We start from the raw sequence: 14,487 nt of genomic DNA, 5'->3' as shown, positions 1-14,487 counted from the left end.
CCAGAATCGAACCTGGGACCTTATGGTTCATAGTCTGAAGCTCTCTCCACTGAGCCTGACTAGGGCACACAGTTTTTAATAGATATTTATTTCCTAGCTCCTTTTAAGCTGCCTGACTCCCAAATATGGAGATGGAGCCTGAAATCAATAATAACACAACCAGCAAACAAAACTCTAGATAGTGTGCATGCATAGCCAAATTTCAGAATCATCAAGGAAAAAGACTTTCTTATGCAGCACATGTATAGTCACCTTTGCATGTGGACTTCTATCTGTGAATGCACACAAACCCAGGGTGTCTCAGATTTAGCAATGATGATTTTCAAAAGTTTGAGAAATAATGAGGAGGATGAGGAGGGTGATTCCATGACCACGTTTTTCTCCTTTTTAGCTTAAACACCTGACTTTTGGAATATTCTAAAATACTTCCTAGTAACATCGCCCAGCTCCAATAGATGAGAATTGTGAGTCACCGTCAAATTGGCTACAATAAGTATTCTTTGACAGTTAATGTTTTATTCATTATTTTACTACCTCACAGTATTTATAATTCCATTAGCATTGCTAAACTCAGAATATAATGGGATGGCTGGAAAACCATTAATTCTTTAGAAACAACTGAAAGACATAGGGAATGTTCCACATCATTTAAGACTAGGCTGTAAAAAAATCGTTCCTCTCTGAAAAAAAAAACACCTAGATATTATTTTAAATTTTGTCACTCAAGCTTTGCAATTTATTCATGCCATTTTGATCATAAAATTAATTTATTGATAGGTACTCTTTGAACTTGATAAGTGACACTGTTAAAATGCGAAGGTTATCCCTGCAAGGCAAGGATGTTAAATTTTCAGACCCAAAACACCTATATTACTAAAGAGAAGGCTAATAGCCGAATTAATTCTAACTACAACAGAAAATGCTCATAGATGAATGGCATAGTTCCAACATGGGTAAGTGCTCTGAATTATATGTTAAATTTTTATCTGAAAACCTGCCTTTGAGCTGGTGCATAGTTAATCACATTCCTCTGGTGTGAATTCATAAGCCACTCACCTTTTCAGAAGATGAACTGTCTACATATTCAGGCAAGATCAAAGGTAAGTAAGATTGAAACAGATTCTGTTATCTCTGAGGAGATGCTAGGAACCAATTATCCAGGATTCGAGAAAATTATAAATACAGAGTGATGCTGGCAGAAAATCCATTTAGTCCCCATATTCTTTAAAAGTTACCATGGTTCATATATCACTCATCAGTCCGATGCCATCCTCTGCTTCGAGGTGACTCACATCCCACATGAAGGGAGATGTGGAAATGATCCAAGGTGCCTTCCTTCCTGTTTCATAATTAGTGTTCTCTGAGTCTTTTAGGAGTGTGCTGATTATGATTTTCTTACTCATTACTTAAGTAGCCTGTAGTATAATTTTTGTTATTTTTGTTATGTTTGTAACTCATACTCGTGTAACTTTTTTAGATTGCCTTTATTTGGAAACTAGAATATTTTCCATTTAGATAAAAATTATCTGTTACAAATAGAAAAAAAATTGGGGGCTGCTAAACTCTTGTTTTGAGACAGCACTTTGGTATTTTTCCTGTTTACTTAAAAATGATTCATCTATTCTGATGACCTATTTGTGTTCATTTTAGCCACTGTTTTGGGGCACTCAAAAGAAACAAAGTTGCTGCCTTCACAAAGCTCATATTCTTGTAGGAGAAGGCAGACAAGCAATAGAGAGCAGAGGAGTAGGTTACTTTTAAATAAAGGTGATCAGGGGAGGATTCACCCAAAAGATAAATTTGGGCGAAGACCAGGTAGCAGAGGTTTCTTGATTATTTACCTGTGTATTCATTTTTTTGTTCCTTTCTATGCACATGGCTGGCCAGCTGCAAGCCACCTTTTCAAATTGCCTACATGTACTCGTCACTATTCAATAAACTAATCAATGCCCAATAACTTTAAAAAAATTAATGGAACTTGTTTCTTCTCACATCTGAATAAATCTTCTGGAAAGTATAAAACAATGACATGACTAACACAAATTAAATTTTCAAAACTGCAATACTGGCTATCGGAAATAAGGCTGAATGTTTCATCTTTTCTTTAAGCCATAAAATATGTGCAGTTGCGACATGGTATTAATCATGAGTCGAATGAACATACTCTCCAAGCTATTTCTCATCATTGAGCTGCAAGCAAGGAACTTCTCGGCAGACTGATATTTCTCAACATCATCTTGTGATTCTCCAACGTTCTCATTCTGGGATAGAAAGTAGAGCCTGAGGCCGGGCTGTGAGGTTAGGGAAACTGAGGCATTGTCACCTTCCTGGGCCATGGCCATCCTTTGTTGTTCTCTTGGGACTTGCCACCAGTAACCATGTCAACCCTTGACAATGAAGGGGCTTGTAAGTAAATAAACTTTTTCACTCATTTCACCCCATTCTGTAAAACTAAACTCAGATTATTTCAGTGGGCTAATATGCTCAATTTTTCAAAGATGTGTCTTGCCTTTCATAAGAATACTCATAAGGTGGTCTTGAACAGATGCAGTGTCTTTATCAAGTAAGGCTCTCCTGAGCAATCATAAAACTGTAAGTTTGTTGATTCACTGAGAGTTTTTTTTTTTAAATATAATTTATTGATTTTTTTACAGAGAGGAAAAGAGAGTTAGAAACATCGATCAGCTGCCTCTTGCACACCCCCTACTGGGGATGTGCCCACAACCAAGGTACATGCCCTATGACCAGAATCGAACCTGGGACCTTTCAGTCTGCAGGCCGACGCTCTATCCACTGAACCAAACTAGTTTCAGCGATACTCTGAGGTTTTTATGCTCTACTAACATTGATGAAGTGAGAGATATGCTTGTTCTTTTGTAAGTTGTAAGGGAAAACAGAGTGTGCCACCCCAAAATATGCCTTAAAAGTACATTAATTATATTAAGCTGGCTATTTTTTAAGAAACAAAAAATTAGACAAAAAAACATGTATCCATATTATTCGTCCTTTATGGGACTGTTACTTTCTTTCCCCACCTTGAGATGAATACTCACTTTACTTACTGCCAATTTCAATTGCATAAGCACATGCTAAATGTATATGTCACACATACACCTCTTTCCTAAATTCTCAAAAGCCTTAGGGATATTTTCTAAGTCCTTATATGACATTTTTTAAGCCTCAGTTGTAGCACTTGCAACATACCTGTGCATGTGTTCTTAGACCATTATCTCACACTAGCATGTAAGTGTACTGAAGACCAAGATGTTACCGTACTCACATGCCTGTGGCCACAAACAACCTGTACCTAAGATCTAACTCAAAAAGTTGGTGTGTAATGACAAGAGAGCTAATTGCAAGAGATAGATTATTTGAAAATCTACACTCCCCTCTTTTCCTCTCTTCTTTGCTTCCCTTCCCTGATAATTCCTTGCTTATATAATGAAAAGCACAGTCTAAACTTCCCAGTATTCATTTTTTGTCCAAGCTCCTCAAGCTGCCAAAGTGCACTGGGCCAGTCCTGGTGTGTCATTTCCTCCCAGCAGCAATAGACTCGCTTAGAGCCATGACATTGGACTTGGTTTCTCACTCTGTTCCCTCCAGGCTTAGGTCTCCTACTCTTCCCAATTTTTTTAAAAAACATATTTTATTGATTTTGTACAGAAAGGAAGGGAGAGGGATAGAGAGCTAGAAACATCGATGAGAGAGAAACATTGACCAGCTGCCTCCTGCACAACCCCTACTGGGGATGTGCCCACAACCAATGTACATGCCCTTGGCCAGAATCGTACCTGGTACCTTTCAATCCACAGACTGATGCTCTATCCATTGAGCTAAACCAGTTTCAGCATCTCCCCAATTTTTTGAGCCAGGCACAATCCTGACAACAAATTCCATTTCTTCCCTCGCTTTAGTGAGACCTGGCTTGTGATACTGGCCATCAAGAATCCTCACTAACCCACTAGCTGAAGGACATGCCTTACAGAGGAAGCTTCCTGAAGGCAACCTAGTTCTCACATGGACAGGTGACTCATTGCACTCACTTCATCTTGACTTGTTTCGACAGTACAAACAATGTATACCTTTCTACATTTTATTACCTATGAAAGCTACCCACCATTCTTGTCTCAGACCTCATTCTGCTAATAACAATAACTTACTCTTATTAAGTAAGCTTTCTGGTTATTCTTATGCAAGAAAGAAATGCTCTGAAAACATGCACTCAGGTTATTCTCTCTCATGTTCTCCAACCTCCTGTGGAGAATTGTGTAAATCAGGCCCTCAGAATGAATTGAGTTGAGGACACTTACAGGAAAGAAGCACGCTGGGACTTAATCCTTCTGGATTAAGTAATCCTTCTGGAGTCGGCTGTCCATGGCTGCCTTCCAAACCTTAACAGAACAACTTCCTGTCTCTGATTTCCCTTAGCACTCTGATCTGTTCTACACAAATACTGAGATTTTTCTGACCGCTCCACTGCAAACTAATAATTGCTGTGTTGTTATGACTTTAAAAAAATGCTAGCTAGCTTTGGTGGATGCATGTCCACAATGATCAGTGATGAAATGTTTCTTTTCCCATTGGAATGTGCAAGCCTCTGGCTGCACGGCTGTTGGAATCTGGGCCTGGTGTCCTGCATGTCTCCACTAGCAGAGGCTCTGAGGATTCAGCCCAGTGAACCATGTCATGTGGTGCAGTTTTAGAACACTGTGAGCAATGAAAGGGTTTTTGCAATCTTCCTCAGAAGAGAACATAAAAAGAATTGAAAGTTTAAAGAATCTGAAAGGACTCTATCTCTCAAATATTAACACTGGAAGACAGAAAGGCAAATTATTCCCAGCAAGAGTCCTGCAACAAGCTGATAAAGTTTGGAGCTGACACAGATGATCTGGGAGAGGTTTCTTATAAACAAGGTCATTTAATTCCTGTGGACAAATTAAGAGGACATTTTCACAAGTGAAGAGAAATTTGGTGATCTATGAACTAGGAAGCAGACCCTCACCAGATATCAAATTTGCTAGCTTCTTGATCTTGGACTTCCTTATCTCCTGAACGGTGAGATATAAGTGTTTGCTATTTAAGTCATCTGGTCTGCAGCATTTTTTCTCTTAGCAACCCCAATGGACTAAGACATATATATTCCATATGCTTTTTATTTTTACATTTTATTATTATGTATTTAAAAATTAAATGTTAAAAGTTGAGCAATTTATTTAATTTCTAACACTATTAACACAAATGAAGAGTGAATTTTTATGACTGCATTGCACAATCAGAAAACACAGTTGAGGCATAGAAATGTGTCCCTATTCAAGCAGACAATATAAGAAATTGCTAAAATAATACTAAAATGTCTAGGAAGACAAATTCTATAATAAATTTGCATAACTTACTTTAAAGTAACTTCAAGAACATATTCCTTTTAGAACAGTTTGCAATCATTTATAAATAGCACAGTTATGTGTAGACACTAAAATATTCTTCTAAGATGTTAGCAGTAGAGGAAGAATGCAAAAAGAATCAAGTCCAACTCATCCTTTTTTATGTATTTTTCTTGGGGTTATAATAATTTGATTGGAACACATATGTTAACCTGCATCATCACTTCTGGTTAATCTGATCACTGTCAATTTGCCAATTGGTCCCAGTTTCCCTGGGACCCACACTAGAATGTCCCTATTCACATGTGTATATCTAAGACCTCTGATGGAATCAATAGCAACTCACCTCTTTGAAACCCAGAGATTTTGTAAGCTTGTGAATGCATGTTTAAATCACAAATATGAACTAATCAATAAATAATACTCCCACACTAGAAGAATGTGTCAGGGTCCTCTAATACACACCAGACTCAAAACTGAAACTTTTGAGAGCTTACTTTACTGGCTGCCATCAGCTTCTGATTAAAGAATAGAGTGCAGAGGCTGTAGATTTAGAAGAATGCAGAGCATAGAATATTTGAGAGTAAGCATCACTTGAGTCTACATCCTTTCTTTGTGTGATTCTAAAGGTTTCATGTTTGATACATACTTAGCATGGGAAAGTTTTTCTTTTCCAAAGCTACTAACATTTCCATCATTATTTTATCCTTTCCTAGCATATTCATTCTCCAGTCTCCTGGATGATGATCTGATGCTTTGCTTCTCTATTCAAATACCGAACACCTCCCCTAAGCTTATTCTCATGTGACTGTTTCCTGCTTCACTGAGAAAACAGGACAATCAGAAGAGAACATATCTAGGCTCCTAACAGCACAATTCCCACACGCAGGCTCTTCAGTCAAGAATGCCGCTGTCAATCCTGTGATTCTAGATGTCTTTTCTGCCACTGTCCACAATTAAGCTTGTGCACTACATACCATTCCCTCCCACGTTTCCAAGTTTGTAATTTCAGAAATTTAGCTCATTATTTCATGCATCATCAGACTTTCAGTCAAATGAATCATCACCTTCACCAGCAAATGTGTTATAACATCTCTACTCTATTAAAAAACTCCTTGGACCCCCACATCTCTCTTCAGAAACTCCTCAATGCAGCAAAACTTCTAAGAAGGCTGACCTAGACTCATTGTCTTCAATTCCTCTCATCCCACTTTCTCTTTAATCCACTTTAACCAAAATTTTATCTAATCATTCAACCAAAATTTCTCAAAAGAGATGTGACTTTCATCTTGCTAAACCATTGATTCCTCATGTTATTTGACCTATGAGTAGTATTTGAAGCCATGAGCTCTCAGTCTTCTTAGAAACTCAACTTTATGTTCCAAGATACCCCACTCTTGTAATTTTGCCCCTATATCTCCACTTATCTATCTAAGCCTTATTTACTTGTTACTCCTTTACCCTTACCTTGGGAATGCCCCAGGTCTACTTACGTTCCATATACACTTACTCTATTGGTTATCTTTCTCCCTCTCATTGCTTTAATTTATATTCCAACATTTTCCAAATTTATATCTAGTGCCTAGGTTTTATTCTTTCACTTTAGGCTCAAATAAGCAAGAGTGAACTCAATGTCTCCACTTGGATAATAAGCATCTCAAAAAAAATGTTTTCATTGAATTTATCACCACAATCCATTGTCTCCCCAGATAATAGCATCTCTATACCAGATGCTTAGTCCAAAACCAAAGGCAATTTGCATTCTTCTATCAACCAACTCTAACAATCCCCTCTGCTGCTATCACCCTGGACCAAGCTACAAATTTCTTGTCTATTTTTTTTAAATAGTGCTCTAGGTAATATCCCTGCTTTCTTCTTTACTTTCCTGTGGTTTTTTAATACAGAAGCTGGAGTGATCTTTAAAAAAAAAAAAAAAAAACATGTCAGACTATGTTGTGTGTCTGCTCAAAAACCTCCCATGGTTTTCCAACTCATTAAGACTAAAAGTTGGGTCTTTGTGATGGCTCCTAAAGCCCTACATATTTGAACCCTTATAATCGCTCTGACTCATCTGTTCCCTTCCTTTGCGCACTCCACTTCAGCTTTACAGGATTCTTTGCTCTTTTGTGCCCGGGTAGTTGTCTCCCTGATAATGAGCAATCCTGCTATCTCGCCTTCTTTATGTTTTGTCCCCAAGCTACTATTTTAATATCTAATTTATCAACCTATGTACAATGGGAAAATGATAGATCCTCCCTTCCCCAACTGATGGACAGAGTATGACGTAACCTGTATTTGCAGCATAGAAATCCCTGAGCACCTAACCAGGCACCAAATATGGATTGTACATTGAACCACCAATCAGCATCTGCCAAATACCCTAAGCCCCCCATTCCTAAGTCCCTAGGTCCCTAATCACGTGCCTTACATGAAACCACCAATCAGCGTATGCCGAGAACCTTAGCCCCATCCCTTCCCTTTCGTCCCCTCAAAAGGCGTGTCCACCCAGGCACATGTGCTCTTTCTCCTCTGGAAGGCAGCCCAGCAGGGGTCTTCTCCTTCAATAAAGTCTGTGTCCTGGTCCTCTGGCCCTCTGTCTTATTTTTCAGAAAACACAGCCTCTTCACTTCCTGTGTTCCTTCCTGCATCATATTTGTCAATAGAAGTCATCATCCCCTGAAATATATTATAATTACCTATTTACTTTATTAGCAACTCCCCCACTTCACAAGAACATAAGCTCCATCAGATCACAGAACATTTATTGAATGAATGGGTGAAAAGCAGTTGCTAAAATGATGGCACCTTTTATAGTTGGAAGCATGTCAGAATGGAGCAAAAGGGTATATCTTACTTTTTAAATAAAGACTTTAGAGATTGCTTTTGAATAGTTTAGAAACATAATTACAAACATGATACTGAAAATGGGTCTCATTATAAATAACTGCCTCTACTCTTGCTCAACCTTCAATAGTGTTCAAAAGTCTCATCTCCATTATTTTCTCCAGAGCAGTTCTTTTTAATTTTAGTCCTGTTAATTCATTTATATTTCCTAAATCACCTTTCTCTCAGTAGGTGATTTTGGCTTTTACTTCACAAGGAAAACAATCATTAGAAGTGAAAACACCTGGCAGGCTGAAGCTCTGCTTTGTAAAGAAGCTGATTTGAGACACTAAAATCAACAGGGTGAGAGGGAACATGGACAGGAGAGAGCAAGGGAGTTCTGTTCTGTTTTTGTGTTCTTTCTAGTTATGCTCAAGGGAAGTATGACCCCTGTCATCCCACAGTTGCAACCTTCCTTTGTAGGATCAGTCTTGATGTTAGAATATTTATTATACATTTTCACTTAAAATCCAATTATATTTTATTTATTCAAATGGTTGTGTGTTCAAATGGTTCCAGCTTTAAGTATTGGTAATCTTTCATTGTGTCCTGTGCCCTGCTGATATTATTGCAAGGTTTTATTTCTTTGGAGAACTTTCTCACTCTTTGGCACTACAAAGGTTTTCTCATATGTTCCCTGACCCGGTTGTAGAGCCAAAGAGTCCTAATTTCTACTCTGGGAAAATAGTATGACAAACCAAGAACTGGGTCTTATATTTTGTAGACTGACCAATCTGTATATTATTATCTTGAAATGTGTCTATATGTAGCCATGTAAGTGTGTATTAAGCTAAGCATGAGCTCATACTTATTCATCCAACTCTAATCCATAACCATGAGATCATTTCAACCTCCTCCCCAGATTATCTGTTATCTCCCATTCCAACACAGAGGTCTGGCTTCCATCATCCTTCTTCCCTTTACGTAATTGTTTAATTTCAGAATACAGGTATAGTGGTTTAAGAATTACTATCTATGCCCCACTGTGTAACAACTTTTCCACCTAAAATTACTGAGGGACTTATGAAAATGTACTTTGTGCCTCAGTTTCCTGCTCTATAAGATGGAACAACAACCATATCTACCTTATACAATAATTGCAAGTATTAAAGGATAAGCATATGTAAATTACTCAATACAGTACCACCAGGGGAGGGCTGTAGGGAGGTACTAGGCCTGCAAGGAATAGGACCAGTGGGATTAGGCCTAAATGGGCAGTTGAACATCCCTCTTACAACCCAGGACTGCTGGCTTCCAACTGCTTGCCTGCCTGCTTGCCTGCCTGCCTGCCTGATTGTCCCTAACTGCTTCTGCCTGCCAGCCTTATCATCCCCTAACCACTCCCCTGCCAGCTTGATTGATGCCTAACTGCTCCCCTGTGGGCTAATTGCCCCTAACTGCCCTTCCCTGTCAGCCTGGTCGCCCCCAACTGCTCTTCCCTGCTGTGCTGGTCACCATTAACTTCCCTCCCTTGTCAGCCTGGTAGTTCCTAACTGCCTCCCCTGCTTGCCTGGTCACCCCTAACTGTCCTCCATTGCAGGCCTGGTCATCCCCAACTGTCCTCCCATGCCAGCCTGATCTCGTCCCCAACTGCTCTTCTCTGCTGGCCAATTTGGTTCTGATTGGTCGGTTTCTGTGCCAGCATCAAAAGCTCCACCTTCTAGGAAGCCATTGACTCCCCACAACACTCACATTTGGTTCTGATGGTCAGTTCCTATGCCAGTCAGCCTCAAAAGCTCCACCTCCAAGAAAGCTATGGGTTCTTCACAGCACCCACATTTGGTTCTGATTGGTCAGTTCCTATGCCAGTTAGCATCTCCAGGCCTATCTCTGGGCTTAATCAGAGAGGTGGGGCTGAACATCAGCCCTGGCAGAGGTCAGAAGAAAAGGAAAATCCTGGCTGCTGGTGAAACTCAGAAAGAAAGAGGGAGAGAAAGAAAGATACAAGTTTTGATCAACAGCTGCCACTGAGGCTGCGGATCAGACCCTGCCTCTCTTTCTAGGTCTCAGCCCTCTGGGCAGTCAGTGCTAGGTCGTCAGGCTGTAGTGGGGCAGTCTATACTGGGTCGCCACAAGCAACCCAGCACTGAGTGAAGGACTTTCGAGTTGGTCAGCCTTCGGTGGTGATCAGTCATTACAATCCTGGCCTTTTATATATTAGGATATCTATGCAACATTGTAGGGACTCTAGTAATTGATAAAATTGCTAAAATTCAATTTTTAAAAAAAGAATATCTGTGTTCATTTCAAATCAATGTCCAAGCAATAGAACATGTCAAGTATAGCTATGGTGGATGTTCCATTCCTTTGACTTAATTTTCCCCTTCCTTTCATGTTTATTTCATCCAGGCTATAGATATATCCTAGCATTAAAGATGATAATTTGTATATTTTTTAGGAAGGAATACTTTCCCTCCCTCTCCTGACATTTCTTTCTAGGGGAAGGATGTTTGTTAAGCCTTTCTAAGCTCATGTCTCAGCCTTCATTCCTCTCATGGATAAGGCTTGATTGTGGTTGTTTGATCAAAGTTGGTGGTCCTCCTTCTTGGCTAGGTGGAGTTAATTTCTCCAGTGTCCTGAGCAGCCTGGGAGGGGCTGGATATAGAGGAAGGAATTATTTGATCTGCTTCTCCATCTGATTCCACAAGGACCAATATGTAACTGGGTAAGATGTATCTGTTTTGTAAACTTTCTTCAGGGGGCTTATATTTATTTATTTATTTATTTATTTATTTATTTATTATTTATTTATCCTCACCTGAGGATATCCTTTTTCCATTGATTTTTACAGATAGTAAGAGTGTGGGAAGGAAAGTAGGAAGGAGAGAGAAAGATTGAAAGAGAGAAAGAGAGAGAGAGAGAGAGAGAGAGAGAGAGAGAGAGAGAGAGATGTGAAAGACACATTGACTGGTTGCCTCCCATATGCACTCCAGATGGGGCTGGGGATCAAACCTGCAGCACAGGTACATGCCCTTGACTGGGAATCAAATCCATGACCCTCTGGTGCATAGGCCAACACTCTAACCACTGAACCACGCTGACCAGCTTAGGGGGGCTTGTCATACTTTACTTTTCTGGTGGGTAGGATTGAACAATGTCATTCTGACATAGAGCAGATGTTCCACAGGCATGCCCGGTATGACTGTACAGCTACTATGCTTGGATACTACCAGTTTGGGTGACCCAAGCCTTTGGCTTAGAATTGTTAAGTATTCCTAGAATCAACTCTGCCCTGAGTTATATTCTATATCTTAGCTTTCAGAAGTTACAAGAGTGATAATTTTCATTAGCTATCTATTGACTATTTAGTTTGTTTGCTTCTTATTTAGCAATTAGTTCATAACTCAGACAGGAAAAAGAAGTGCTATTTATTGGCTCTATGGAAAACCCCAGGGCTGCCATGTTGTACTAACCCAGGGATTTCCATTCACACTATCTTTGATGATAAATGTACCCCCTGAGTACAAGTATGCAGCATCCCAACAAATATGTCAAATGAAAAATTACCTGTCTTTTAGCACAAATGAGTATATTGAATTGCTCTTTGGAGATTTCAGAATTATTTCATAAACCCACAATTCTGAACATTTATGTCAATTCTTTTTGTCTAATTTTCTGTCTTAAGATAAATTATGTTAAATAGAAATAAACAACTCAAAGTGCTAACACACACACACACACACACACACACACACACACAGGTGCGCGCTTCACACCATGATAATTCACTACAAGGCCTGGGAGATGATAAATCAGGTCTATATTGCTCTATCCTCTGAGTTTTGTGGGATGTTGACTTGCAAGCATTTGAGAAAGGAAAAGAAATAGTTACACCTGAATTTTCTTCTTTTTAGTTTGACTGCTCTACACCACAAATACAATCCTCTCAATTGACAATGGCAAGGGGCCATGCACTTAACAATTGGCCTTTCCACAATCCCCTCCTTCCTCACTGTCTGGAGCTTCCCAGCAGGAGCTACAGAGAAATCTGCAGATTCCTCCTCTTTGTTTGGGGTTTGGAGGTGCCCAGATGAGGCTCAGCTGTGAAGCAATGCAAGCTGCTGTCCAGCCTTTGGCCTTCTTTTGGAGGCTCCAGGGCTCTCTGACCCACCTGCAGTTCGTTAGGTTTTAGATTGCAAAAGGCCAGGCCATTCATATGCAAAAGCCTTTGTGCACAGCTTGAGTGTGGTTGCAAATCAGGTGGAGCAGGGCCTCAGGGAATCACTAGGGCAGAGCAAACAGCAATGGCTGACCACTAGCCCTATCCTGAGGAAGTACCCAGGTCTCTGTGTCCTGTGGCTTCATGTAGGAACAATGATTGCTGCAAACACCTCTGAGAGAAAGCCACTCTCATGTTCTGGCTTTATGCCAGATAGTCCAGTTTCTCCCCGTATGAGTCTGGGTCCCCAGAGTCTCACCCAGAACTGGAGTTCAGAGCAGTTGGGAGCTTGTATCTCCATCCCCATTGAAAAAGAACAGTGTACTCAGTTGCCAGCCCTTTCTGCACATGCCTCCATACCTTTGCACTTCACTTCTGCACCTCCACACCTCCTCCCAGCCTCAGAGTGCTTTTCTCTTTCCTTCTATTTGTATAACTTCCACTCAGACAGCCTTCCTGTGGTTCTGGATGATATCTGTTTTGTCTTTTTGTTGTAGTTTTGATGTTGTTGTGCGCAGCAGCAAGTGTGTACCTATGCCACCATCTTGGTTCCTCCCCCCAGTAGGTTAATTTCTTAAAGTCATGCTTCCTCATGTTTAAATGATAGTTTTTCTGAAATACTATTATTTTGCCTGTCTTTAATCTTTTCAATCCTTTTTACTTTAATTTTTTACAATGCATGTAAGAAAATCTATTCAATTATTTCACTTATTTTTCTTATACTACTTTTAATGTAAAAATAAGCCAACTAAAATTTATGAAATGTTGAATCATCCATCGACAGTCATTTTACCTTCAATGCACCATCTTAGATTTAATGCTGTTCTTTTGTTTTTGGAATTAAAAATAGATCTGGTTTTAATAATCCAGTTCTTCTAAAATTCTTCAATTTAATAACATTCAAAGTAATTTAGGTTCTAATTATTATAGAAGCCTAAGCTAGTGCTGATGTTTTGTTGGCAATAAAGTTGAATGTGAAATATTGTTTTCCAAAGGAAGCGTAAAAGTGAATCACTTTAGAGGGAGAAATTTGAAAGGATTGTTAATAGCTTTATAAACACCTTCAAAATGTTACAAGAACCGTGTGGAGTGTTTTTTAATAGTTGGGCTGGGAAAGAGAAAAACAGAAGGGATGTTACAATGCAAAAGGGAATTGTTAAATTTGTTTCCAATGACAGTCAGTGCTAGTACTTTGTGAAACTCAGCAAATCAATCTACAGATGTGCTCCCTGTGCTATGCCACAGAGATGGAGATAGATTAGAAACTCAAATCAATTGTCTACAGGAGAAGCTTGTAGTTTTGTTCATTTATATTGGATTTTTTTTTTAAATGGGCACTTACAAATTTCAGATTAGCTCTATTATATAATTTGGTTACAGTGGCAATTGCATATTTGTTTATTTGCTTGTTTCCTCACATGGCACTCACTGACAACTCTAATCTCTTTTTTTCACATAAATGATAATTGTAATGACATTTGTTCCAAGAAATTCTTGAAAACAATTAAATTATTTTAGTCACATATTAGTAAAATGAGTTATTTGAATTCTTCAGTATTACATTATTCATTCATCCTTTTTGAAAATCCCTTTTCCCAGAGGAACGTGAGTCCAAGTTAGAAATGAGTTTACATTGTTATTTTAGTTAATATGGATATTAAGTAGATTTATATTGGTTTAGAGTCACGGTACTAAATTAAAGTGGGTTTAAATGGTCTTTAGTTATATAGATTTTCCAAAATTACATTAAAATTCTAGTTTAAATCCTGATTTCATGCAATAGATTGTGTAATGACCATCTTAATTAACTTATGCAGTCTTATTACATGGCAGATATTTTTTAGACATTATACCTAATCCTCATAAGAACTATAAAAGGAATACATTTCTCTTCATTCCAATATATTCCCATCTTTTAAAAAATTCTGTACACAAACTAAACTGCACATTTTTAGTCCTTCTTATACCTCAAATTTGCCACACTTATATTCATCAGATGAAGACATTATCTCCTACTCAAAGTTCTAATCTCCTAATTGTCTTTTTTCATTCTTTCAAGTCTCA

The sequence above is a fragment of the Pipistrellus hanaki genome (assembly GCF_964339955.1).
Source record: "Pipistrellus hanaki genome assembly, chromosome: 6".
In the NCBI taxonomy this organism is placed as follows: domain Eukaryota; kingdom Metazoa; phylum Chordata; class Mammalia; order Chiroptera; family Vespertilionidae; genus Pipistrellus; species Pipistrellus hanaki.
The sequence above is the reverse complement of the archived record's forward strand: the minus strand, read 5'-3'. Positions refer to the sequence as shown.